At 46.8% G+C, this 26,749-nt stretch overlaps 1 long non-coding RNA gene and 1 pseudogene across 2 annotated transcripts in view; one reads left to right on the top strand and one right to left on the bottom strand.

Moving 5' to 3' along the window:
* The window catches only part of LOC108534851 (chromodomain-helicase-DNA-binding protein 9 pseudogene), a 107,279-nt pseudogene extending 92,861 nt beyond the window's left edge, over positions 1-14,418 (bottom strand). The window contains exon 1 of the transcript XR_001887046.1: positions 14,340-14,418. The product of XR_001887046.1 is annotated as a chromodomain-helicase-DNA-binding protein 9 pseudogene (transcript). The remainder of the gene's footprint in view (positions 1-14,339) is intronic.
* An 8,692-nt stretch (positions 14,419-23,110) lies between these two features.
* LOC108534850 (uncharacterized) lies at positions 23,111-26,376 on the top strand. Its single transcript, XR_001887045.1, has 2 exons — positions 23,111-23,314; positions 24,858-26,376. It is a non-coding gene; the product is annotated as an uncharacterized LOC108534850 (long non-coding RNA).
* The last annotated feature ends 373 nt before the right edge of the window (positions 26,377-26,749 follow it).

Raw genomic sequence — 26,749 nt, 5'->3', positions numbered from 1 at the left:
GCAAGTAGGAACATAAACAGATATCTATACACCCATGTTCATAGCAATGTTATTCACAATAGCCAAAAAGTGGATACAACCCAAGTGTCCACCAACAGATGAATGGATAAACACACTGTGGCAGATACATACCATAGTCTATTATAATGGAATATGAACCTTGAAGACACTAGGCTAAGTGAAATAAGCCACTCACTAAAGGATAAATACTGTGTAATTCTACCTAGATGAGGTACCCAGAGTAGTCAAACTCACAAAGACAGAAAGTAGAATGGTGGTTGCCAGGGATGGGGTTAAGGGGCAAAGGGAGTTGTTTAATGGGGACATGGTTTCAGTTTGGGAAGATGAAAAAGAGTTCTGGAGATGGATAGTGGTGATGGTTGTACAACAATGTGAATGCACTTAATGCACTGAACTAAAGAAAATGCAGGCTGGGCGCAGGGGCTCATGCCTGCAATCCCAGCACTTTGGGAGGCCAAGGCGGGTGGATCACTCGAGGTTAGGAGTTCAAGACCAACGTGGTCAACATGGTGAAACCTTGTCTCTAGTAAAAACACAAATATTAGCTGGGCGTGGTGGCATGTGACCATAATCCCAGCTACTCTGGAGGCTGAGACAGGGAGAATTGCTTGAACCCAGGAGGCAGAGGTTGCAGTGAGCCAAGATGGCACCACTGTACTACAGCCTGGGCAAAAGAGCAAGACCCTGTCTCAAAAAAATAAATAAATAAAAATAAAATAAAATAAGAAAAGAAAATGCATTAAGATAGTTAAAATGGTAAATTTCAACGTCATGTGTATTTTACCACAATAAAATATGTGGATATATACAAAATAGTGGAAATGACCTAGGGTCAGCCTCTCAGCCTCTGCAAAGTTCAGCCCTCACAGGCTGCCCAGTTAGGCCCAGTTAGCACTCAGGATATGGCATTTCCCCTACTTCCTTTGTCTTGTCAAAACTTACCGCAGGTGCAAACAAGTCCACAAGCTTACACTGAGCCCAGTGTCTGCAGGTGGGAGAGAAAGATGAACAAAGATGAGAATTGTTCAGGGAGAGGACAGTGCACCCTGCTTTGACGTAGGGTTAAAAGTGATGAGGGCTGCAGAATATGAGGGAACACAGTAGAGTGGGTGCTGTGGCAGTTCCTAGGAGGAGAGGGGACTTCTTGCCTGGCTCTCTTGGGTGGTGTCACAGAGGAAGTGGTGCTTAAGGTGGGTTTGAAAGAATGAGGATGTGCAGATGTGTGCCTTGTGTTTAGCTGAAGTACTGTGTGACTGAGAGGTCGAGATGGGAGAGAATGCTGGATCAGTGGGGGAGAGAATGCTGGATCAGTGGGGAAGAGAAGGTGACCAGTGAGAAAGTAACTCGGTGCAGGAACATCTGCCACACAAGCCTGTTGTCTTGTTACCTTGAAAAGTGGTGTTCGGATCAGGAGTCAGATCCAGAAGGAAACTGAATGGCAGACTAACAACAATAACAACTTCTATTCATAGAGGACTTACTATGTGCCTGTTGCTTAATAACCCTAAGCAGCAGGTAGTGATATTAGCTCTATATTTCAGCTGAGAAAACTGAGGCTCAGGAGGTTAAGCAACTTATCCAAGATCAAACACAGCCAGTAAGTGATGGAAGTGGGGTAGGAATCCAGGCCTACATGGGTTTCACATTTTTATTTATTTATTTTTGAGACAGGGTCTGGCTGTGCCAGGCTAGAGGATAGTGGCACAATCTCAGCTCACTGCAGCCTTGACCTCCTGGGCTCAAGCAATTCTCCTGCCTCAGCACCCCGAGTAGCTGGTACCACAGGCACATGCCACCATGCCCAGCTAATTTTTTTTTTTTCCTGTAGAGATGGATGTCTCACTATGTTGCCCAGGCTAGTCCCAAACTCCTGGGCTCCAGTGTGGGCTGCTCAGTGACTCCCTTCCAAGACGACACTATGAAAAAGAGGAAAATAAGTAACTTTACAGTGGAGAAACCTGACAAATGCTACCTTAGCCACCTGTAATAAGTCATGTTGATAGTATAGATGCTTGATGTGATGTGATAAAAATGACATTTTACTTCTGTGGTCTTCCTCTTCAAAACCCACAACCCTCATCATGAGAAAAACATGAGATGAATTCCAGTAGTGGGGTATTTTACAATATATCTGACCAGTATTCCTCAAAACTCTCCAGGTCACCAAAACCAAGAAAATTCATAGAAAATGTCACAGCCAATGGGAGACTAAGGATACACAACAAATAAATGTATAGTGGTTTCAAGCCCATTTTTGTTGGTATTAAAAAAAAAGATATCAATGTAATTTGGTATTCTAGATGGGATCCTGGGACAGAAAAAGAACATTAAATAAACACTAAGGGAATCTGAATAAACTATGTTTTTAGTTAATAATAATGTATCAATATCAGGTTGTAACAAATGTACCATATCAAGTATCAATATCAGTTAATATAACAAATGTACCATAGCAATATAAGACGTTAATAATAGGAGAAACTGGCTCTGTGGCTCATGTCTGTAATCCCAACACTTTGGGGAGGCGAGGCAGGCAGACTGCATGAGCCTGGGAGTTCAAGACCAGCCTGGGTACCACAGCAAGACCCCATGTCTACCATAAATAAAAATATTAGTTGGGCATAGTGGTATGCGCCTGTAGTCCCAATTACTTGGGAGGCTGACGTGGGAGGATGGTTTGAACCCAGGAGAGAGAGGTTGCAGTGAGCCAAGATCGCACCACTGCACTTCAGCCTGGGTGACAGAGAGAGACCCTGTTTCAAAATTTAAAAAAATAATAATAATAGGGGAAATTGGATGTGGGATATGTGGGAACTCTGTAGTATTGTCTCATTTTTTTTTTTTGTTAAATCTAAATTTTACCAAAAATACATAAAGTCTTTCAGAAACAGATTCCTGAGTCACATCCTCAGAAACTGGCCTGATAATATGCATTGACACAGATGTAATGGACTTGTGAATGATGACAGCCTCTCTGTCCCTGCCTGCTGATTAACCAAAGAGAAGGAGCAGACACAGCAGTGCCTGCAGAGAAGAACCTACAGCTCACACGAAGAAGACTGTATGGCTTTCCTCCCAGGCTCCCTGAGGTTAAATACGGTGTCTCTCCAATTTCACTAGCAGCCTTCCTAGGGCAAGAGCTGGGTCTCCCCTGTGAGACAGGGCAGGGGCCACCTCTCCTCCAGGAGCTCAAAGTCTCTCTCAGCTCCACGTGCCACCGATTCTCTGTATGCATTTATTTTTCTTTTAGGTAAGTCCATTTCTCTATATGGGTAGAAAGAGAGGCCATGTACATAATGTACATTTTTTTAAGGCTGGCAAAAGGTCGGCTTGCTCCAAAATACTAATACTCCTAACTCTTTAGTTAAGCATAACCAATGCTAAAAAGCAGCAAACTCGATGACTTGGGTTTAGTACCTAAATTTCCTCTGCTGACTTGTTGCTTTCTTTTGTACCCCAGGCCCCAGCCATAACTGAGTGATAACAGTAGTAAGAGTCTAAAATTGTGATGCTGCTGATTCTGTATTTCAGCAGAGAAAACTAGGCTTAGGAGGTTAAGCAACTCATCCAAGGTCACACACAACTAGTAAGTGTTGGAACTTGGGTAGGAATCTCAGTTTGTTTGATAATGAAACAAACCTCAACACCCCAGCAAACTGCCTCCTGATTGCAAGAAGTTCTTACTTGGGGGTATGCAGTAAGCCACCCCAAAATGTGAGGAGAGTAGATATCAGTGGACTGCACACAACATCTGTGATTACTGATTTGCAGAAGTCCTTAAGGACAGGACAGGATGTGTCTCTGGACAAAGCTGGAAGAGCAAAGCCTGGAAATTAAATCAAGACTCAACAAAACAAAAAACGAGCCAATTGCATTAACATAAGCTGAAGGAATCATAGGTAGAGAGAAATGGTGATGTATGAGGAGCTCTGAAAAAGCAGAACCAAAGAGCAAGTCTTTGAGAGTCATTGTCTTCCACGTTGTCCAGAGTAGTGGAAACTCTGAAAACCTCCTTGAGCATTACAGGCAGCTCAGAGGTCTGGCCGGAGCTTCCAGGAATACTCTTCCTTTTTTTTTTTTTTTTTTTTTTTTTAAATTTAAGACAGGATCTGGCTTTGTTTCCCAGGCTGGAGTGCAGTGGTGTGATCAGAGCTCACTACAGCTTCAATCTCCCAGGCTCAAGCCATCCTCCCACCCAGCCTCCCAAGTAACTGGGACTACAGGTGCTCGCCCCAACATCCAGCTCATTTTTAAATTTTTTTGTACAGATGTAGTCTCACTATATTGTCCTGACTGGGTTTGAACTCCTGGGCTCAAACAATCCTTCTGCCTTGGTCTCCCAAAGTGCTGGGATTACAGGCATGAGCCACTGCACAGGGCCAGAATACTCTCTTGCTAAGAATCTTAGGGCTGGTTCAGGGAGCAGTAGGAAGGAAAAGATGCAGTGATCGATCAGATATTTCTATCACAAGCACAGAAAGGGGGAATTATACTAGTAGTGCTGCCACTCTAGACTCTTGTATCCCTCAGAGTACAAATATCTTAGGCTCTCCTGGTGATTAAAATCCTTCATTTTGCTCACCTTGCTTTGATTCCACGAAAACCAACCTTCTAACTAGATTCTGACATTCCCACAAGAGAAAGAGTGTGCTGACAAGTTGACATGAGGTTTCAGACTGCATTGTAGTTGCTTCTCCCCTTGTGATTTCTCTCTTTTTTCTCTCTTTCCTTCCTTCTTTCTTTCTTTCTTTTTTTTTTTTTTTTTTCCTGAGACAGAGTCTTGCTCTGTTGCCCAGGCTGGAGTGCAATGGTGTGATCTCAGCTCACTGCAACGTCCACCTGCTGTGTTCAACTGATTCTCCTGCCTCAGTCTCCGAAGTAGCTGTGATTACAGGCATGTGCCTGTAATAGCCACATGCCTGGCTCATTTTTGTATTTTTAGTAGAGACGGGGTTTCACCATGTTGGCCAGGCTGGTGTCGAACTCCTGACCTCCGGTGATGCACCCACCTCAGCCTCCCACAGTGCTGGGATTACAGACATGAGCCACTGTGCCCAGCCTCCCTTGTGATTTAATACATGTACAGCCCGGCTTCCTCACCGGGCTCTGGTGAATTTGGTTAGTCTGCCCCTTTCAGCCTGGTTAGCTCCAAGTGCACTGAAGAACCTTCATCTCTGGCCTGCAGAGAACCGGGATCACTAGCCTCCAGCCCACTGTACTGCTGGCCCTAGGGGAGTTTTCCCTGATTGACAGCCGCCCCCCCACTTTTTGATGTCACTCTCAAGCTGCCCTTTGCCATGTAAGTCACCCCAATCACAATCTCCCTACCCTGAGCCCCCAGAATGAGCTGTGGGAGACCTGCAGAAAAAGAGCCAAGACAACAACACAACTTTAAGGTTATGTTGAAGAAACAAGAACAAGGAAGAGGCCCTGTGCTCGGGGGGAACATGCTAAGAACATGCAACAGAAACGAGTAGAAGGAACTGGCAATGTTTAATCTAGAGCACAGAAGATCCGGGAAGGCCAACCAGTTCTCTGTCATCAAACATCTGAAGAACTGTAGTGACTGAAACGGAACAGATTGATCTTCTGAGGCTCTAAAGAAAATATGCCAACCAGGCCACATGTGGTGGCTCATGCCTGTAATTCCAGAACTTTGGGAGGTTGAGGCAGGAGGATCATTTGAGGCCAGGAGTTTGAGACCAGCCTGAGCAACATAGCCAGAACTGTCTCTACCAAAAGAAAATTTAGCTGGGCATGGTGGCTCATGTCTATACCCCTAGATACTCTGGAGGCTGAGGTGGGAGGATGGCCAGAGCCTAGGAGTTTAAGCTGCAGTGAGCTAAGATCAAAGCACTGGACTTCAGCCTAGGCAACAGAGTGAGACCCTGTCTTTCTTAAAAAAAAAAAAAAAAAAAGAAAAAAAGAAAGAGAGAAAAGAAAAGTATGGCAACCAAAGGGCAGTAGATACAGGGAGACAGATAAAAAAGGGGAACCTTTTAGGGCAGTTTTCCTCTAACTTCAGTTATTCAAATATCACCTTCACATTTTTTTCGTGTGTGTGTGCATGTATGTCAAATTTATGAGAAGCAGCATAATTCTGCAATTTAGAGCACAAATCTGGAGTAGGACCACCTGGCTTTATTTTCCAGCTCATCATTTCCTAGCTATATAACTTTGGGCAAGTTATTTAACTTCCCTATGCTTGTTTGCTCAGTAGTAAAATGGGGCAAAGAGTCCCTACCTCAAATGGTACTTAACCCATGTTGGTGAGGATTAATGAAATGATTTGAATGATGTATGGAAAGTGCTTAGGAAAGCATCCAGCACTTAGTAAGTACTGGTGGGGTATTTTATATATTATATAATATATATATATATAATATATTATATATATATTTTTTTTTTTTTTTTTTTTTTTTTTTTTTTTTTTTTTTTTGAGATGGAGTTTCACTCTTGTTTGCCCAGGCTAGAGTGCAATGGCAGTGATCTTGGCTCACCACAACCTCTGCCTCCCGGGTCCAAGCGATTCTCCCCTCAGCCTCCCGAGCAGCTGGGATAACAGGCATGTGCCCGACTAATTTTGTATTTTTAGTAGAGATGGGGTTTCTCCATGTTGGTCAGGCTGGTTTCGATCTCCCGACCTCAGGTGATCCACCCTCCTTGGCCTCCCAAAGTGCTGGGATTACATGCGTGAGCCATGGCGCCTGGCCCTATAAATGTTTTTTTGTTTTAATAATTGGGGTCTTGCTTTGCTTCCCAGGCTGGAGTGCAGTGGCACAATCATAGCTCACTGTAACCTCGAACTCCTGGGCTTAAACCATCCTCCCATCTCAGCCTCCTAAACAGCTGGATTACAGGCACACATCACTACACCCAGGTAATTTTTTAAATGTTTTGTAGAGATGAGGTCTCACTATGTTGCCCAGGCTAGTGTCCAACTCCTGGCTTCAAGTGATCTTCCTGCCTCTACTTCCTAAAGTACTAGGATTACAGGCATGAGCCACTGCACCTGGCCTATTATATTTTATTCTATCCTCATACCATCGATACTCTTATTTAATATTTTTCTTTAAATGGAGACATGATTTATATACATGTATTTTAAGGGAAACCTTATATTACTACCATACATGAAAAGCCATGTACAGGTGGAAACTGTAAAGATAAACATAAAAGCAAACAATGTTATTAGATTGTTATAGTTTTAACAATGTTATTAAATGGTCACACTTACTGCTGCCTCTTAAATGCCCTGAACTGGAGGACTGCTATCTTTCCAAAGAAAGGGGAGACAAGCAAGTGTTACAGTAGCATTCTAGTACTTTGCCCAGACTTCTGTTGACTGCAGTCAGAAGGAAGAGTCCCAGTCCTACAAGTTGGAGGAAGTGAAAGGTCAGCGTGGGTGGAGCACCTGCTCTGGGGAGACAGGGCAGCCCCAGGGGTGAGAGGCAGGCAGAGCAGGATCAAAGAGACAGCTCAAAAGGGAAAAATCCCTTTCCTATTCTGAGACTTTGTGCTCTTGGGTACCCTGTCTCTCTCTGTGCCACACCAAAGTCATCTCACAAGACCCCTTGTCGTATGAGTTGCACATCTTAGAAAGCAAAGTCAGAAACACTTTGTTGGAGACACTGTGGGTGCCCCACCCGTACTACTCAACTCACCCGAGGTTACCTGCAGACATTTCCATATGCCCTGGGCTACCTCTCACTTCTACTTTAAGTCCTTTTCTGACCTCAGGGTGTGCACAGCAGAAAGTTAGTGAGACAACCCTCAATAATGAGGGATGGGAGTCGAGGATATACCCCAGTCTCCCTGCCTTTTCGTGGGACACTTCTGAAATATTTTCTATAGTCTCTCTAAGTCCCTGAGGGACGAAGACCCAATTGCCCAGTGGAAACTCACTCATCAACACCTTTTTTACTGGCTTTTCTCCCTTTCTCAGTTAATTTCACTCTCACTGGGCTTCCTGGGATCATTTCCCAAATAAATTTCTGGCACCCGAATCCTTTTCTCATGATCTGCTTTGGGGAAAACTACAACTATGACATAGCTTTAAACTTCTGTCAGTGCAATGAGTTGCCCAGGGAGATGTGAAGTTCCATTTTACTGAGGACTCAAGAAATGGCTGAGAATGTTCAATGGAGATCCACAGGTCACGTAAGGACTCAAACTAGATGAACACTTAGTGTTCTTTTTGTGTGTCTGTCTGTTTTGTTTTGTCTTTTTTTGTTTTGTGTGTCTGTTTGTTTGTTTTAAAGAGATAGCATCTTGGCCAGGCACGGTGGCTCATGCTTGTAGTCCTAGCACTTTGGGAGGCCGAGGCAGGTGGATCACCTGAGTCTGAGACCAGCCTGGCCAACACGGAGAAACCCCGTCTCTACTAAATATACAAAAATTAGCCAGGCATGGCAGCAGGCGCCTATAATCCCAGTTACTAGGGAAGCCGAGGCAGGAGAATCGCTTGTACCCAGGAGGCGAAGGTTGCAGTGAGCTAAGATCATGCCATTTCACTCCAGCCTCGGCAAAAGAGAGAAACTCCGTCTCAAAAAAACAAAACAAAACAAAAAAAAAGAGACAACATCTTGCCCTGTCACCTAGGCTGGAGTGCGGTGGTGCAATCATGGCTCACTACAGTCTCAAACCCCTGGTCTGAAGTGATCCTCCCCTGTCAGCCTCCCCAGTAGCTGGGACTGCAGGTGCATGCCACCATGCCCAGCTAATTTTTGTTTGTTTTTTGAGACAGGGTCCCCCTCAGTTGCCCAGGCTGGAGCGCAGTGGCATGATCATGGCTCACTGCAACCTCAAACTCCTCGGCTCAATTGATTCTCTCACCTCAGCCTCCCGAGTAGCTGGGACTATAGGTAAACCACCACACCTGGCTAATTTTTCATTTTTTTGTAGATATGGGGGTCTTACTGTTTTGCCCAGGCTGCTCTGGAACTTCCAGACTCAAGTAATTCTCCCACTTCAGCCTCCCAAAGTTCTAGAATTACAGGTATGAGCCACCAATCCAGGCCTCAGCTAATTAAAAAAAATTTTTAAATAGAAATGAGGTCTCACTATGTTGCCCAGCCTGGCCTTGAACTCCTGGCCTCAAACAGTCCTCCTGCCTCAGCCTCACAAAGTGCTGGAACTACAGGCATGAGCCACTGCACCCAACCTACTTAGTATCCTCCTGCTCCTCAGGTCTCATTATTCTGGATCAAGAGTCAGCAAACTACAGCCCATGGGCCACATCCAGCCTACTGCCTGTTTTTGTATAGCCTGTGAGGTAAGAATGGTTTTTACATTATTTATTTATATATTATTTGTTTGTTTGTTTGTAGAGATGGGGGTCTTGCTATGTTGCCCAGGCTGGTCTTGAACTCCTGGCCCCAAGCAATCCTCCCTCCTCGGTCTTCCAAAGTCCTGGGATTACAGATATGAGCCACCATGCCTGGCCAGCTTTCACATTTTTAAATGGTTGAAAAAAATGTTTAAAGAATAGTATTTTGTGACACAGAAAAATTATGTGAAATTTAAAACTTCAGTGTCCATAAAGCTTTACTGGAACCCAGACATACTCATTTGTTTACATACCATCTATGGCTGCTTTTACGCTACAGTCACAGTTTCTCACCAACATTACAAGAAACAACGTTACTCGAGGACTTACTGTACGTCATTCTGCTTAAAGTTCCAGTTTCTAAGAACCTATCGATGACATTAGTGAGAATTTACTGCAGCTGCAACTGAAACCCTATGGTACATAAAGCTCAAAATATTTACTCTCTGGACCTTTACAGAAAAAGTTTGCTGATGCCTGTTCAAGGTCATTATCCTGCAGAGACAAGAGGCAGATGCCCCATGAGTCGAGAGGCCAATCCCCAGACCTAGTATCTGGGGGCAGTTTGAATCAGAACTTCACATTTCCTTTTGCCACATCTTTATGACCATGGTCATTACTCTCACCCTCTGCAAGTACCTAAGACTTTCACAGAGGCATTCATGTCTTTATTCAGGAATATTTTTTGATTAATTTTTTTTCCATTTTTCCATTTTTCTTGTTGTTAAAGATAGAGGTGGAGGTCTCACTATGGTGCCCAGGCTGGTCTTGAATTCTTGGTATTCCTCCCACTTCTGCTTCCCAAAGTGCTGGGATTACAGGCATATGCCACTGCGCCCAGTCACCAGGAAAATTTTTCTTTTTTAAAGCACATGAGAAATTTTCTTCTCCACACCCTGCCACTATCCCATGTGGTTTCACCCACGCTTGATCACTTTCACCACCACTTAGTTACTGATTTCTCCCCAAAACAAACCAAACCTCCAGCCCACGTCCTGAGATTTCTGATCAATACCCAAATGTTGGCCAGGTAATCCCAGTGCTTTGAGAGGACAAGGCAGGAGAAACTTGAGTCTAGGAGTTGGAAACCAGCCTAGGCAACACAGCAAGACCCTGTTTAAAAAATTAGCTGGGCATGATGGTGTGCACTTGTAGTCCCAGCTACTTGGCTGGGTGGGAGGATCCCTTGAGCTCAGGATGTTGAGGCTGCAGTAGCTATGATCATACCACTGCAGGAGGCATGGGTGACAGAGCAAGACCCTGTCTCTTAAAAACAACAACAAAAGAAACCAAAAACCAACAACAACAACAAAAAACAAATGTCTGGTCAACATTAGATTAAGTTGGGGGGTAGGGGGTGTTGCTGCTTACCAGCAGTGCAACTTTGGGCAAGTCATTTAATAGCATGGAATGTCAATTTCATCATCTCTCAAAGGCGGAAATGATCCTGTCCAACCTGCCAGGATTATCATGCTAATCGGATGAAATGAGCTGCCCACAAGACACGGAGCCGCCTGGCCCCAGCCTCTCTACTCCCTTTGACCACCACACTCCCTGCCCACTGGCTTTCCTCGAGTCCCCTGGCCTTGCCAAGCTCTTGGCTGTCTCTGTACATGCCGACCTTTCTGCCAGAAACATCTATTCCTCACCCCACCTTCTTCTGCCTGGCAGATCAACACATAACCTTGGTTTATGTGTGTTTCTGTTTAAAGACACCTTATAGGCCAGGCACTGTGGCTCGAGCCTGTAATCCTAGCACTTTGGAGGCCAAAGTGGGTGGATCACCTGAGGTCAGGAGTTCGAGACCAGCCTGGCCAACATGGTGAAACCCCGTCTCTACTAAAAATACAAAAATTAGCTGGGTGTGGTGGCATGTGCCTGTACTACCAGCTACATGGGAGGCTGAGGCAGGAGAATTGTTTGAACAGAGGCAGAGACTGCAGTGAGCTGAGATTGTGCCATGGCACTCCAGCCTGGGAGGCAGCGTGAGACTCTGTCTCAAAAAACCAAAAACAAATACAAAAGATGCCTTATTTGATATATATAGTTGATATATATACATATTATTCATTAACATTGAACTCAGCCAAGTGCACTGTAACTCATGTCTGAACGAAGCTTACCCAACAGACATGCTTTCTCTGTAAGGCGCATCACAGCTTTCTTATGCTTAGGAACACCAGACAGCACGTCAACAGTACACTTGGGGCCATTTCAAACAGCGACATCGCATACAAAAACGCACAAACATGCAAAAAATGTGGCACTAAGTACACCACAAAAGGGAAAACACTTGTTTATAGCACAAGAGCTGAAACAAGAAAGCAGCGTGTCCTCCTGTTTGCCCTTGGCTGGAAATGTGCAAGCTGGGTGACTCAACTTTTTCACTATTCTACGCACATCCATATATGACTGTGAAAGTGTCGTGGATATTGATTTGGAAGTTACACAAACATTTTTTTTCTTTCTTTTTTTATTTTTATTTTTTTGAGATGGAGTTTTGCTCTTGTTGCCCAGGTTGGAGTACAATGGTGTGATCTCAGCACACTGCAACTTCCACCTCCCAGGTTCAAGGAATTCTCCTGCCTCAGCCTCCCAAGCAGCTGGGATTACAGGCTCCCGCCACCACGTCCAGTTAATTTTTTGTATTTTTAGTAGAGATTGGGTTTTGCCATGTTGGCCAGGCTGGTCTCGAACTCCTGACCTCAGGTGATCCACCCACCTCGGCCTCCCAAAGTGCTGGGATTACAGACATGAGCCACTGCACCTGGCCTTTTCTCCTCTTATTTTTATTTCTTTATTTATTTTAAATGAGCCTTGGTCTCACTATGCTGTCCAGGCTATCCTAAGCTCAAACCTCAGTCTCCCAGAGTGCTGGGATTACAGGTGTGAGCCACCACACCCAGCCACAAACACATTTTTTTAAAAAATTCTTTAATTATATAATTTTAAAAATAAAGAGATGGGGTCTTACTGTGTTACCCAGGCTGATCTGGAACTCCTAGCTTCAAGCAATCTTTCTGCCTCAGCTTCCCAAAGTACTGGGATTATATGCATAAGCAACCATGCCTGGCCACAAGCAAATTTCTTTAAAACATTATTCAATGTATATAATTTTTAAGCAAACAGAGCCTTGCTATGTTGCCCAGGCTGATCTGAAACTCCTAGCCTCAAGCGATCCTCCTGCCTCAGCCTCTCAAAGTGCTGGGATTACAGGGACGAATTTGCAAATTCAGAACTTGTGAATAATGTACTTTCTTACTGTTTCTCTCATTCGGGGCTGGCTGAATTCTGTCTTACTAACATTTTATCTCTAGCATCTGGAAAACTGCCTGACCCACAGTAGGCTCTCAATAATAAATGTATTTCAAATGAACGAATGAGTCAATTCAGTGGAAGTGCACAGCTCACAGCAGTGATAGCTAGTGTTTGTGAAGACACACCACGCACCTGCCCCGTGCACGCTGTCCTGGTCAACAAGGGAAACAGCAGAGTATTGTTCTTTTGCACCTGCGCTCAAGAGCAGACTGCCTGGGTTCAAATATGGGACATGCTTCTTATTAATTAATTATATAACCTTGAGCAAGATCACTGGCCTCTCTGAGCCTCAGTTTCCTCGGCTATCAAATGCAGTATTCATAGTACTACCTTGGAAGTTATGGTCAGGAGTCAACGTGGCCCTGCACAGAAAGCCTCTAGCACAGGGTGAACCCTTAGTAAACAGTAGCTTTTATTGTGAATAATTCCCACGGCAACCGTAAGAGTTATCACACCCATTTTGCAGATACAAACACTGAAGCTGAGGATGGTTCAGTGAGTTTCCAAGGTCACACAGAAAGAAGGGCTGCCTCTGGGGATTCTCTGCCCATGCTAGTAACACTGCTGTTACATAAATATAAGGGGTCGGCAGGGCGCAGTGACTCATGCCTGTAATCCCAGCACTTTGGGAGGCTGAGGCTGGAGGATGGCTTGAGCCTAGGAGTCTGAGACCATCCTGGGCAATGTAGTGAGGCCCCATCTGTATAAAACAAACAAACAAATGTAAGGGCTCATTTTCAGTAGTTATAAAAGGGCCCTTGCTTGTCATAAGGCCTCTCACTGCCTGATCAGCTAGGTTTGCCAAAATGAGGAAGACAGCTCCAGCCAGTCTCCTGATCTTCTCTGGGATCAGGGTGGGGAGGAACCCCCTTCCTACCCGTAAACCCCAAGAGTCTTCTCTCACACTCCACACTGGTGTCTTTCTGTTCCCTGCCCATTTTTGAGTTCAACCCTTTCAGAACCAGCCCTACTGTGGGGGGTGGGGGATGGTAAATATGTTATCTTGGGTTTGACAGTACAAAGGCAGAGGCATTTCCTGCTTAAAAGGCACATGAGAAAAGAGGAGGAGGGCGAACTGGAGGAAGAGGAGGAGGGAATCACCAGCATTCTGGGTTAGAACAAACAAATGTCCTCCGTTTTTCTCCAGCTCCCTAGATCAAGGGTCCTCAAATTTGGCTGCCAGCTGGAATCTCTTGCAAACATTTTAAAACCCAGATGTCCGGTCCCCCACCCAGACCAATCACATCTGAGCCTCTGGGGGGGTGGAACTAGGGCATCGGTATTTTTTTAATGCTCCCCAAGCAACGCCAACGTGCAGACAAGTTTAAGAAGTGGTGCTCTGGACCTTATCAGCACTCCGCTGCCACCCTGGAGTGGCGCTAGGCGACAGTGGCTGCTTTCCGCTTCGAGGACGCGCGGCTTGGGGATTCGGGCATGCTCTCGGAGGCGAGGGCTGGGGAGGATGCGAGCGTGCCAGCGACCTGGTGCTCTGCCTTGCTTTAGGCCCAGCTCCGAGACTGCGGGTCTCTGGGTTCCCCCCAGCTACAACACGTGCTGCCGCCCCGACTCCTCCGGTTATCTCTGCAGACCACAAACTGTGCCCGGCGGCCGCCCCGCTGTCCACCCCAACCTCAGAGGCTCCAGGGAGACGCCCGGAGCTCAGGAATCTTACCTTGGCTGCCAGCGCTGCCCTCCAGTCCCCGGAATCCTGGGACTCAGGTTCGAGCGGTCGCGGTCGCTGCGCCTATGAAGCGCCCACTAGAGCGCAGGCGCCACCTAGTGGGCGCGGGGCGGCTGCGCAGAGACCGCCCTGGCAGGCGGGAGCACAGTCCAGGGCGGAAATGCAGCCAAGGCTTCCCACGTGGGCGGTTTTCCAACGCGCGTCCAGCCCTGTGGCCAGATTCGGCCTGGAGCCGGACCACCTTCACCCGCTGCAGGGCACTGGGATCTGAACTTGGTGAACTTTCTCTTGGGGCACGGAGGGACGGCCAGGCCCTAGCCCTCGGCCTGGTATCCATCCTCCGGTTTTCCGTGCTGGGCTCAGGGATCCTTCCCTTCATCCAGCAGCTTTCAGTGCACCCCACTTGGGCACCGCTTCTGGTTTAAATGTGCTGGGACTATCCGAGGCTGGGGTTCTCTCAAACCCAGGGAGGCCCTTCGCCTATCAGCAGCCCTTTCTTCCTGCCACCCCCTAAACCGTCCCTGAATGAGAGAAACAGCCTGCTCTGCTGACTTGCTCTACAGAGGCCAGGGCTGGTGGAAGATGGGTGTGTGCCAGTGACCTCGTGCTCTGCTCTGCTGGAAGGCCTTCCCTGAGCAGTGGAAGGGGAAGGGGCGGCTTGAGGGAATTGTTTTTGTTTGTTTGTTTGTTTTGTAGGGACGAGGTCTCTCTATGTTGCCCTGGCTGCTCTTGAACTCTTGGCCTCAAGCGATCCTCTCGCCTGCAGCCTCCCAAAGCACTGGGATTACCGGTGTAAACTATGGCTCCCAGCTGCCTGGTATTCTTTAAATGAAGACATGCCAAAACGCTTACAAATATCGTAGACCATTTAATATGTTTATATTTCATTTATTTCTTCATTTAACAACGATTAACCTGAGCACCTACTATGTGCCACTTTTCCACAATCAAGGGATACAATGAAGAACAAAACACAAAACTCTCTGCCGTTGCTGAATTCACATTTAATGTAACACACGAATACTTTTAACACACACAATGATCTAATGCAAAGCAACTGAGCTCGTTGTGGGTAAGTACAGGATTTATTAAAAATATCTATATTTAGGGCCAGGCACTGTAATCCCAGCACTTTGGAAGGCTGAGGCAAGAGGATAACTTGAGGTCAGGAGTTTGAGACCAGCCTAGCCAACATGGCAAAACCCTGTCTCTACAAAAAATACAAAATTTAGCCAGGTGTGGTGGCAGGCGCCTGTAATCCCAATTACTCCGAGGCTGGGGTGGGAGAATCCCTTGAACCCGGAAGGAGGTTGCAGTGAAACAAGATCGTACCACTGCACTCCAGCCTGGGTGACAGAGTGAGACCCTGCCTCAAAAAAGTAAATAAATAAATCTATGTTTAGGGCGCCAGGGCAGACAGGCCTGGTGATGGATACAAGCGTTGCAGAGTTCTATGTGAACGTCTTCAAGTTTTCTTTTAATCCTGGCAGTTTCTCTGTGTGGCAACATTTGGAAATAATGCCTTCAGTGGAAATTTGAGGCGATTTGTGAAAGTGACTCCTGCAATCCTCTTCTCCTCCTCTCCCCGGCCCCACTCTGCTCCCCAGGACGCTCTGTCATTGTTCCAGCTCTGTGTGTGTGTGTGCTCGCACACGCGCGTGCCTATTTAACCTTTGGACTCTCTGTCCTGGTGTAATCTGGTCAAAGTGAATATCAAGGGCAGAGGAGGAGGAGGAGCAGGAGGAGGAAGAGCAGGAGAAAGGAGGAGGACCAGGAACAGGAGGAAGAGGAGCAGGAGGAGGAGGAGAAGCAGGAGGAGGAAGACCAGGAAAAGGATGAGGAGGAGCAGAAGGAGGAGGAGCAGGAGGAGGAGGAAGTGCAGGAGGAGGAGGAGCAGGAGGAGGAGGAGCAGGAGAGCAGGAGGATGAGGAGAAGGCGCAGCAGGAAAAAGAGGAGAAGCAGGAGCAGGGGAAGAAGAGGAGGAGGAGCAGGAGGAGGAGGTGTCATCTGTGGGCAACACCTGGAAGGGCAAGGGGTGGTGGGTGTCAGTAATAGGAACCAGCCCCAGCTACTCCACTGCAGGCTGGTGCCCTGGTGAAGGTGAATCAGTCAGAGGAGCGCTGACAGCCCAAGGTAAGTACCAGATGGCAGACAATTTCCCATTCTTTCACTTTAAAGTGTCTGAGTCATGTCCTGACCACTCTTGCCCCATCTTTGCAACAGCTCTCTCCCCATCACTGTGCCCCAAAGCATGCCTGGGCAAAGTCCTAGATTACAACCTCCGGATTCTGGCATCACCTGATGAGATTAGTCTTCCTAGTGACTTTCTCTTCTGAGTTCTTATGGCATTTTTCTCATTCTGCTAATCACAGTGTTTTTGGAAACTGCAGAGTTATTAACAGGTCTGCTTTCTCCATGGAAAACAGGAGTTTTGGTAGGCTGAAGTATGTAAATAATAATAAAATATTCATAACGTGTTAGACACTAAGAGTTTTCTTTAAGAGATGGGGTTTTGTTCTGTAACCCAGGCGATCATTGTTCACTGCAGCCACAAACTCTTGAGCTCAAGGGATCCTCCCACCTCAGACTCCCAAGTAGCTGGGACTACAGGCATTGTCACCATGCCTGGCTAATTTTACATTTTATTTTATTTTTTTTTCAAGAGATGGGGTTTCTTATGTTTTTAATGTTGCTCAGGCTGGTCTAGAACTCCTGGCCTCAAGCATTTCTCCCACTCCAACCTCCTAAGTAGCTGGGATTATAGACACAAGCTGCCATACCTGGCTCACGCACTAAGGATTTTAGATTCACAATTTAATCCTCAACAGCAATCCTACAAAGTAGGCACTGTTACTCTCCCCATTTTCTCAGCAAAGAAACTGAGACCTGTAATGTTTAATTGCCCTTAGGTAGAGGAGTTAGCAAGTAATGTCCCCAGAACGTGAATCTGGATTATCTTATTCCAAAGCACATGCCCTGAACACCTCACTACTGTTTACTAAGCACCTACTACGTGCTGGACTCGTGCTTTATATATGGAACAGGATAGGCAAGGTACTCATTTTTATCCCTTTTGCTTTCTTGTTCTGTTCACACTTTTCTTTAAAGGGAGAATTTTGTTATTTTTGTTTTTTAAAATAAATTCATAAAATGATGTTATGAGATGTGATCTACTTTTTAGTAAGAAAGGGCATATTTCTCTTCTAGAGTGAGTCTCCATTAAAGAGGGTGAGGATCCTCTGTGGTCTCAAGTGGATGGAGCTAGAAATGGTGGCACTGGAGTCGTGGGCAAGATGGTGTCGGGACCCCAGCAGGAGGTGTAGAGAAGGAAAGAGGCTGAAATACCAAAGAGACCACGGGGGAAGGACCTGGCTACCGGTCGCAGGAGGACACTTGGTCTTGTGAGGCTGGCTTGTGGACTGATTGGCAACTTAACTCGAGGTCACAGTGTGTCTATGATTGATGGGAGTAAGACAGTTCTCTTTCTGGTTCTGGATTGTACCTGCAAACCCTCCCAGGTGTTAGGAAGTATAATAGCAGATGAACTGATTCTGTCTTATTGACTCTTTCCAAAAATCCCAGGAAGCAAGTATTTTAATTGCATTTATTTTATTTTATTTTATTTTATTTTATTTTATTTTATTTTATTTTGAGATGGGGTCTCATTCTGTCACTCAGGTTGGAGTGCAATGGTGTGATCTTGGCTCGCTGCAACCTCCACCTCCCAGGCTCAAGTGATTCTCCCACCTCAGCCTCCCAAGTAGCTGGGACCACAGGTGTGTGCCATCATGCCTGGCTAATTTTTATATTTTTGGTAGAGACAGGATCTCACCATGTTGCTCGGGCTGGTCTCAAACTCCTGAGCTCAAGCCATCCACCTACCTTGGCCTCCCAAAGTGCTGGGATTCCAGGTGTGAGGCACCATGCACAGCCCAGGAAGCAGTTATTATTATTTTGAGACAGAGTCTGGCTCTGTTGCCCAGGCTGGAGTAGGGTGGAGCAATATCAGCTCACTGCAACCTCCGCCTCCCAGTTCAAGCGATTCTTCTGCCTCAGCCTCCCGAGTAGCTGGGACTACAGATGCCTACCACCACGCCTGGCTAATTTTTGTATTTTTAGTAGAGACAGGGTTTCACCATGTTGGCCAGGCTGGTCTCGAACTCCTGACCTCAAGTGATCCGCCCACCTCGGCCTCCGAAAGTGCTGGGATTACAGACGTGAGCCACCGTGCCTGGCCCCAGGAAGCAGTTATTATTAATTACATCTTACAGGTAAAGAAACAGTAAAAAATGTTAAGCAACTTGCTGAAGGCCATACAGCATATACACTGGAGAGGTGGTATTCAAACCCAAGTTCCTCTCATGCTGAAACTGCTTTTAACCATGACCACTACCTGCCTTCCCATCAATGACCAGAGAATTAAATTGTACTCTTAGGAAGGGATTTTATATTTGCTCATTTTGGTCACTGTGTCCTTCCCTCTTTTACTAGCTGATATTCTGTGCATCCTTCTAGGTCCAGCTCAAATGTGGCCTGCTCTAGGAAGCCCTCCCGTCCCCTATTTCCAGTGTGACACCCTCCATATTAAAGGACTTATTGATGCTGCTAAATAGTATAATTTGCTGCAAGAATGTGGCCTCATCCAGCAGATTCTATGCCCCTTAATCAGGAGTAAGATGTTCCAGGTATGGTGGCTCATGTCTGTAATCCCAACACTTTGGGAGACCGAGGCAGGAGGATCACTTGATGCTAGGAGTTCAAGACCAGCCTAGGAAACAAAGTGAGACCCCTGTCTACACACACACACACACACACACACAATAGCTGGGTGTGGTGGCGCATGCCTGTAGTTCTAGCCACTGAGGAGGCTGAGGCAGGAGGATGGCTTGAGCCCAGAAGGTCGAGGCTGCAGTGAGCCATGCCTGATCACTCCACTGCACTCCATCCTGGCAACACAATGAGACCTGATTTCAAAAAACAAACTGGCCGGGCACAGTGGCTCATGCCTGAAATCCCAGCACTTTGGGAGGCTGAGGCAGGAAGATCTCTGGAGCCCAGGAGTTCGAGAGCAGCCTGGGTAACATAATGCGACCCCCATCTCTATTAAAAAATAATATAAATAAATAAATAACAAAAAACCAAGAGTCAGATCCATGTGGGTGGTCCTACCTGTCTTGTATCCACCCTCCATCCGGCTCTGTGTGTTTGACTTAAATGGGCACCACCAAAGGCTTATATGCCTACTAGTTTCAAGCTGGGTTTGGCCAATGGTATACCTGGCAAAGACCAGAGGCAGGGAGGATAGTGAGGTTGGGTGCTTAGGTCCCCAGTTCCCCTTCTGCAGGGTGTCTTGGGTTGACCACTCTCCTGACCTACAGTCATTGCTGTTAGGTGACCCTGTGCACACAAGCCCTCTTGGCCTCCAGACTCAGGCCTCGTTAATTACGAGTTAAGGTTCTGTAAACTGCACAGCACCCAAAATGGAACTTTGTACCTTGTGGTTCAATAAAGAGCTGTTGAGCTAAATGAGTGGCAAGTGTTTTTTGTTTGTTTGAGTAAGTGAGTGAGAAGCAGGAGAACGAGAATTTTAAATGATCTCGAGTACTAGGACCAGATGGCAAATAAGCCCCCTAGGCTCCTGGCAAATGGTTTTTATTTATTTTTGTTGTTTGATCTTTAAACGTTTTTATTTTCTTTTCTTCCCTTTTTTGTTTGAGAGAGAGGGTCTCACTCTGTAGCCTAGGCTGGAGTGCAGTGGCACAATCTTGGCACACTGCAGTCTCTACCTCTTCCACCTCCCAGATGCTAGTGACCTCCCACTTCAGCCTCTGGAGTAACTGGGACTGCAGGCACATGCCACCACACCCAGCTAATTTTTGTATGTTTTTTGTAGAGATGGGGCTTCATCATTTTGACCAGGCTGGTCTCAAACCCCTGGGTTCAAGTGACTCGCCTGCCTCAGCCTCCCACAGTGCTGATTACAGGCATGAGCCACTGTACCCAGCCCAAATTTTCTTAATAAACCGTAAATCTGATTTTCTTTCTTTTCTTCCTCCCTCCCTCCTTCCCTCCCTTCCTCCCTCCCTTCCCGCCCTCGCTCCCTCCCTTCCTTTCCTTCTTTCTTTTTTGACAGTGTCTCTCTGTCACCCAGGCTGGAGTGCCATGGCACAATCATAGCTCACTACAGCCTGAACTCCCTAGGCTCAAGTGATCCTCCCACTTCCGCCTCCCGAGAAGCCAGAACTATGGGTGCACACCACCACACCTGGCTAATTTGTGTATTTTTAGTAGAGATGGGGTTTCACCATGTTGACCAGACTGGTCTTGAACTCTGACCTCAAGTGATCCACAAACCTCAGCCTCCCAAACTGCTGGGATTACAAGTGTGAGCCACCATGCCTGGCCTTACCTCCAAATTTATATGTTGAAACCCTGAACTCCAATGTGACTGTATTTGGAGAGAGGGACTGTATTTGGAGTCAATGTCACCTTTGACTGCTGTGTGCATACACAAAGGGACTTTATGGAGCAATTAAGATTAAATGACTTCATAAGGATGGGCTAGAAATCTGATAGAACTGGTATCCTTTTAAGAGGAGGAAGGGATATCAGAGCTCTCTCTTTCCAAAAGTACTGAGGAAAGGTCATGTGAGGATACAGTGAGAAGGGGGCCGTCTACAAGCCAGGAAGGGAGCCCTCACCAGAACCTGAACTTTGCAGGCAGCTTGCTCATGAACTTCTAGCCTCCAAAACTGTGAGGAAATAGATGTCTTGTGTAAGCCACCCAGTCTGTGGTATTTTCTTATGGCATCCAGGTCTCACTGATACAGGTAAATGCCCTATGGTAAATGTATACTTCTTAAGAAACTGCCCAGCTGTTTTCTGTAGGGGCTGCACCATATCATGGTTCCCATTAGCAATATATGAGAGTTCCAGTTGCTCCACAACCTTGCCAACATATGACATGGTCAGTATGTTTTCCAAGAAGTTTTTGTGTTTTTAATGTGGATCTGTGTGTGTGTGTGTGTGTGTGTGTGTGTGTGTGCGCGTGCATGTGTGCTGTGTTTTGTAGGTAGTAATGTCTAAGGAAGCAGTTTAAAGCTGAAAATATTTAAAATGTGATCTACTGAGGCCCCATCCATCTTTGGGTTGCCCATACCTCATTTCTCTGTTCTTGCCTTTCTTCTGGTCACATTCTATTCCTAGGACTGTGTACCCTGAGCTGAGCCAGATAGCAGATCTGGCAAATCACAGTCCTCATCCGAGGTGAATCCATTTCTGGGAGTTGAGGAAGAGGTTGGGTGTGGACAGGGCTGGATTCGTGGGCCTTGTGCTTCATTTAAAGTTCTGCTGTCACTCACTGTCTTGCTGTCACTGTCTTGAGATTCTCAATCATTTCGAACAAGGAGTCCACATTTTTTTTTTTTTTAGACGGAGTCTTGCTCTGTCGCCCAGGCTGGAGTGCAGTGGCCCGATCTCAGCTCATGGCAAGCTCCGCCTCCCGGGTTTACGGCATTCTCCTGCCTCAGCCTCCCGAGTAGCTGGGATTACAGGTGCCGCCACCTTGCCCGGCTAGTTTTTTGTATTTTTTAGTAGAGATGGGGTTTCACCGTGTTAGCCAGGATGGTCTCGATCTCCTGACCTCGTGATCCGCCTGTCTCGGCCTCCCAAAGTGCTGGGATTACAGGCTTGAGCCACCGCACCCAGCTGGAGTCCACATTTTTATTTTGCACTTGGTCCCACAGATTATACAACTCATCCAGGGTGTGTCGGGGAGAGGTGGTCACAGGCAAGACAAGGATTCTTCTTAAAGATTTTTAAATTGGCCGGGCGCGGTGGCTCAAGCCTGTAATCCCAGCACTTNTCACGAGGTCAGGAGATCGAGACCATCCTGGCTAACACGGTGAAACCCCGTCTCTACTAAAAAATACAAAAAACTAGCCGGGCGAGGTGGCGGGCGCCTGTAGTCCCAGCTACTCGGGAGGCTGAGGCAGGAGAATGGCGTAAACCCGGGAGGTGGAGCTTGCAGTGAGCTGAGATCCGGCCACTGCACTCCAGCCTGGGCGGCAGAGCGAGACTCCGTCTCAAACAAAAAAAAAGAAAGAAAGATTTTTAAATTAAGGCAGGGTCTAGCTCTGTTTACTAGGCTGGAGGGCATTGACACAATCTTGGCTCACTGAAACCTCCATCTCCTGGGTCCAAACTATGCTCCCTCCTCTGCCTCCCAAGTAGCTGGGACTACAGGCATGCCCCACCATGCTTATCTAACTTTTGTAATTTCTTTTGGTAGAAATGGAGTTTTACCATGTTGCCAGGCTGGTCTTGAGCGCCTGGGTTCAAGTGATTCACCCGCCTTGGCCTCCTAAAGTGCTAGGATTACAGGCATAAGCCACCACTCCCAGCTGCAAGCCAAGGTTTCTTACCACATTCATTTTTTAAAGACTCCCGCTTCTAATCCCATGGACCTTACCTCTAAACTGGTCCATGCACAATCCTAGGGTTTCTCACCTGGCCCCTGGGTGCTCCTGCTGCCTGTCTCTTGGGCTGACTTGGGTTAAGCATGATTAATTTGGAGGCTGCACAAGAGGATTATTGGCCCTGGATCCCAATATCCAAATGAGTTTTTGCCTCAAACGGGGCATCTTAATTGGAAGGTAAATGAAACCTCCCTCTTCCACCCTGACAGCCCCAAAGTGTACTTTGGCATTTATGTGGGAGAGGTAAATAGCATCATAATGTCTTCTGGATTGTCACTCTGCCAGGCCCTGTTGGCAAGAAGCTTGTTCAAAGAAAGCTGATTTATAGGGGAGTTTTGCAGCATTCTTGCAGATCACTGAATTCCCAGGCCCAGAGAGGAGGAATGGCACCAACCAGAGGCAGGGGCAGAAAGGGGATTGGACTGGGAAGATCACAGGCTCCGGAGACAGCAGGACCTGCGCTTACATCTTGAGCTGGCTGCTTACCAGGTTTGTGACCCTGGGTAACCAACCAAACCACTCTGGACTCAGTGATTTGAACTCTAAAGTGGGGTTAATAATACTTCCTTGGAGGACTGTGTGATTGTGAGGAGTAACCAAGAAGGTCTGTGTGAAGTGTCCGAGGCTGGTGTGCACCTGCCCTCCACAAGTGAATCTGAGTCAATGTCACCTTTGACTGCTGTGTGCATACACAAAGAATCATTGTAAATGTACTTCTCAGAAAAGCCACTTCACAGTCCTGCCTGACCCTCCATCTAGCTTCCTAGGAGCTGGGTCAGGATTATCAGTCCCCTACTAGAGTTAGGAAAAGGAATGCCAGGTGATCAGAATGTAACATAGGGTCAACTATAGAGCACACGAGTTCCCAACTCCAGTTCCATGGAACATGAGGCTTCACTCAGGAAGTATTCACATCAGAGATCGCTCACAGCTGCGAAAACCTTTACCTGTGTGTCCCAATGACAGCTTACGAAGTAAATAACATCTGTGTGGTGTGTGAAGATAGCCTGATGGGGTCTTTAAAATAGATAATATTAGCATAGTGATAAACAGAGTGGGTGGCTTACACCTGTAATCTCAACACTTTGGGAAGCTGAGCAGGCAGATCACTTGAACCCAGGAGTTCGAGATCAGCCTGAGCAACCCCACCACCCTCCAATCCCCAGCACCTCTACAAAAAAACAAAACAAACAAAACTTAGCTGGGCATGGTGGTGCGCATCTATAGTCCCTGCTACTTGGGAGGCTGAGCTGAGAGGATCACTTGAGCCTAGGTTGAGGCTGCGATGAGCCATAATTGCACCACTGCACTCCAGCCTGGGAAAGAGAGTGAGACCTTGTCTCAAAAACAAAAACAACAACAAAAAAAGGAAAATATAAGAGGTTGGAAAGCAGATGACTTGGGTTCAAATCACAGCCCTGCTATTTGCTGGCTGTTAGAAACTACCTCAGACAAATTACTCAACCTCCCTGTGCCTCAGTGTCTCCATGTGTTAAATGAAGATTAAATAATACACCTACTTCTTAGGGTTGTAAACAAATAATGGATGTGAACTGTGCTTAGCACAGAGTAGTACCCAGCATCTATTAGCTAGTTATTTTAATGACTTACCTGTTTGGATAACCCTGGGAGTCCACGGGTCCTGAGACTCCCTCTTCCTCAACACTGGGTGGAGTTGGCATTCTAGGTTAAAGGATGGTCTCCAAGTGGGGGGTGAGTCCCAGGAACTGAACGTGGCCCTGAGATATAGAGGGAGGCCACAGTCCGTTGCATAGTGACAGGACTTGTTTTGCATGTGAAGATAGGGGCTGGTGTTTACAGGTAACTAGGAAGTGGTGGTGGGGTGATTTGTAAGTTATAGATTAAACAAATGGGAATTCTTCTGGTGGAATGAATGGGGCACAGTGACTGGAATTGGCCAGGTTAGCTGGAAGGGCAGCTCTCCAGGCCCTGCCCACCCAACAGGGGGCTCCTTATGCACAGGGGGGCGTTTCCTTGTGTCCATAGAAACGGAACTGGCTCTTTTCAACAGTGCTCAGAGGATGGTTATTTAACGCCGGCCCCCAAGGATCAGCCGCACAGACCTTCCTCCTCCCGGAACGTCCAAGAGCACTGGATCCTCTGGGTCCCTCTGAGATGGGGTGCCACTCCAGCAAGAGCACCACGGTGACAGCTGAGTCCCAGAAGCCTGGGGAAGAGCACGAGGGAGGAGAGCCAGGTCTGGAGACCAGCACCAAGGCAGCAGACTGCAAGGATGCCCCGCTGAAGGATGCAACCCCTGAGCCAAAGAGCTGAGATGCTTCTCTCCAGAGTCGGACCCTCACCTTCCTGGAACTGCCTTTGGCCCGTGAACCATGAGACGATCCCAACCCTGAGAAGCTCCGATCACTGGGAGGAGAGAGAGAAAGCCTCCAACTTTAGGATTCAGGCTTCAGAAGTTTTTAGCAGCCTTTGCTCCTTGGAGGGGAGGGAAGGATAAGTCTATGAGGAATCCTATTTCCCCAGCTCTCCCACAGAGAGGACAAAAGAAGTCTGTACATATTGTGGAACTTTCCTGCAACTTCCGGATGCGGACAAGCCTCAGAGCAGACTGTTCTGACTCCAATGAATATCTGCTGCCAAGCTGTGAGCATCCAGTGATCCCCATCTGCCTGGCTTTCCTGAATTCAGAAGGCGCCTTGGTCATAATGTGTGGGGTGTGTGGATCTGTTTGCTCTCTTTCTTTCTCCTTTTTTCAACAGCTGGCAGAGTAGCCAACACCCCTGACAGCAACATGTTGCACTTGGCTCACTCCACACTATGTCTATGAATAATTTAATATTTAACTTGAATTGTTGTTAAGAAACTATGGAAAATATCAGGATCTGACTGGGATCCTGTAAATCGAAGGCAACAAGGTCTTGCTTGGTCCTCCAGTAAGTGGGGCATGGAGCCCTGGTGTGAAGGAAAGAAGAGAGAGTTGTGTTCCTGATTCCTTAATCCCCCAAAAGAGTCCCTCTGCTAACATTCACATATCTCTTCGTAGCCAAAGTCTGTCCATTTCAACCCTCTAGCATCTGAGCTATCTGTATCCAGCTTTCAAAAATATTTCACTGTTTACTAACATGTCTGTCAGCCTTTCTTTTCTCCCCCGCATGTGTTTTGTTTTTAATTCCACTCAAAAGCGTTTTCATTTGAAATTAAATAGACATGTTTGCAAATAAATGATGACACAACACATTTGAAAGACAGAATTGGGGATGTGAGATTAGAGGATCAGCAGAGAAGAGTGGGTGTAATTCTGTGGAACAGGAGTGAGAACAGAGGCGAGGGAGACGTTACTTTGTGCCAGGCGCCATGCTGAGAACTTTCCACAGACAGTTTAATCCCAACCACCCCCATTTTATAGATGAGGAAATGGAGGAAATAAAGTCACTTGCCTGAGTATGGACAGCCAGGAAGGAGCAGAACCCACAGTTGAGTCCCAGCAGTTTGGCTTGGGAACTGCATGTAGAGTGCTACTTAAAGCAGAGAGCCTTTCTCATGATTAAACTGAAATACAAGTCCCTTTATAGCCTGTGCATAGTGAGGACCATTTTTCTTTATTCACTGGGACCTACCTGCCTATTGAGAAGTAGGTAACTGGTCAGCTTGGAGTTGCTTCACTGCAGGTTGGGTGATGCATTGGGGACTTTTATTTTTACTGTGGTGGGGGGTTAGGGGGAGGGAGGAAAAGACAGAGAGGAAAGTGGGAGCAGGGAGGGAGAGAAGGGAGGAAAGATGAAGAAAGGGAGGAGGGAGAGGAGGGGGAAGGAGAGAAAGAGAGGAAAGAGGTAGGGAGAGGGAGGAGGAGGGAGGGAGAAGAGGAGGGAGGAGAGAGGGCAAGAAGAAGGAGGAGGGAAAAGAGGAAGAGAGGGAGGAGGAGAAGAAGGAGAGGGAGATGGA

The sequence above is a fragment of the Rhinopithecus bieti genome, unplaced genomic scaffold (genome assembly GCF_001698545.2).
Source record: "Rhinopithecus bieti isolate Rb0 unplaced genomic scaffold, ASM169854v2 scaffold_12669, whole genome shotgun sequence".
Taxonomy (NCBI): Eukaryota; Metazoa; Chordata; class Mammalia; order Primates; family Cercopithecidae; genus Rhinopithecus; species Rhinopithecus bieti.
This window is presented reverse-complemented; position numbering and strand designations above follow the sequence as displayed.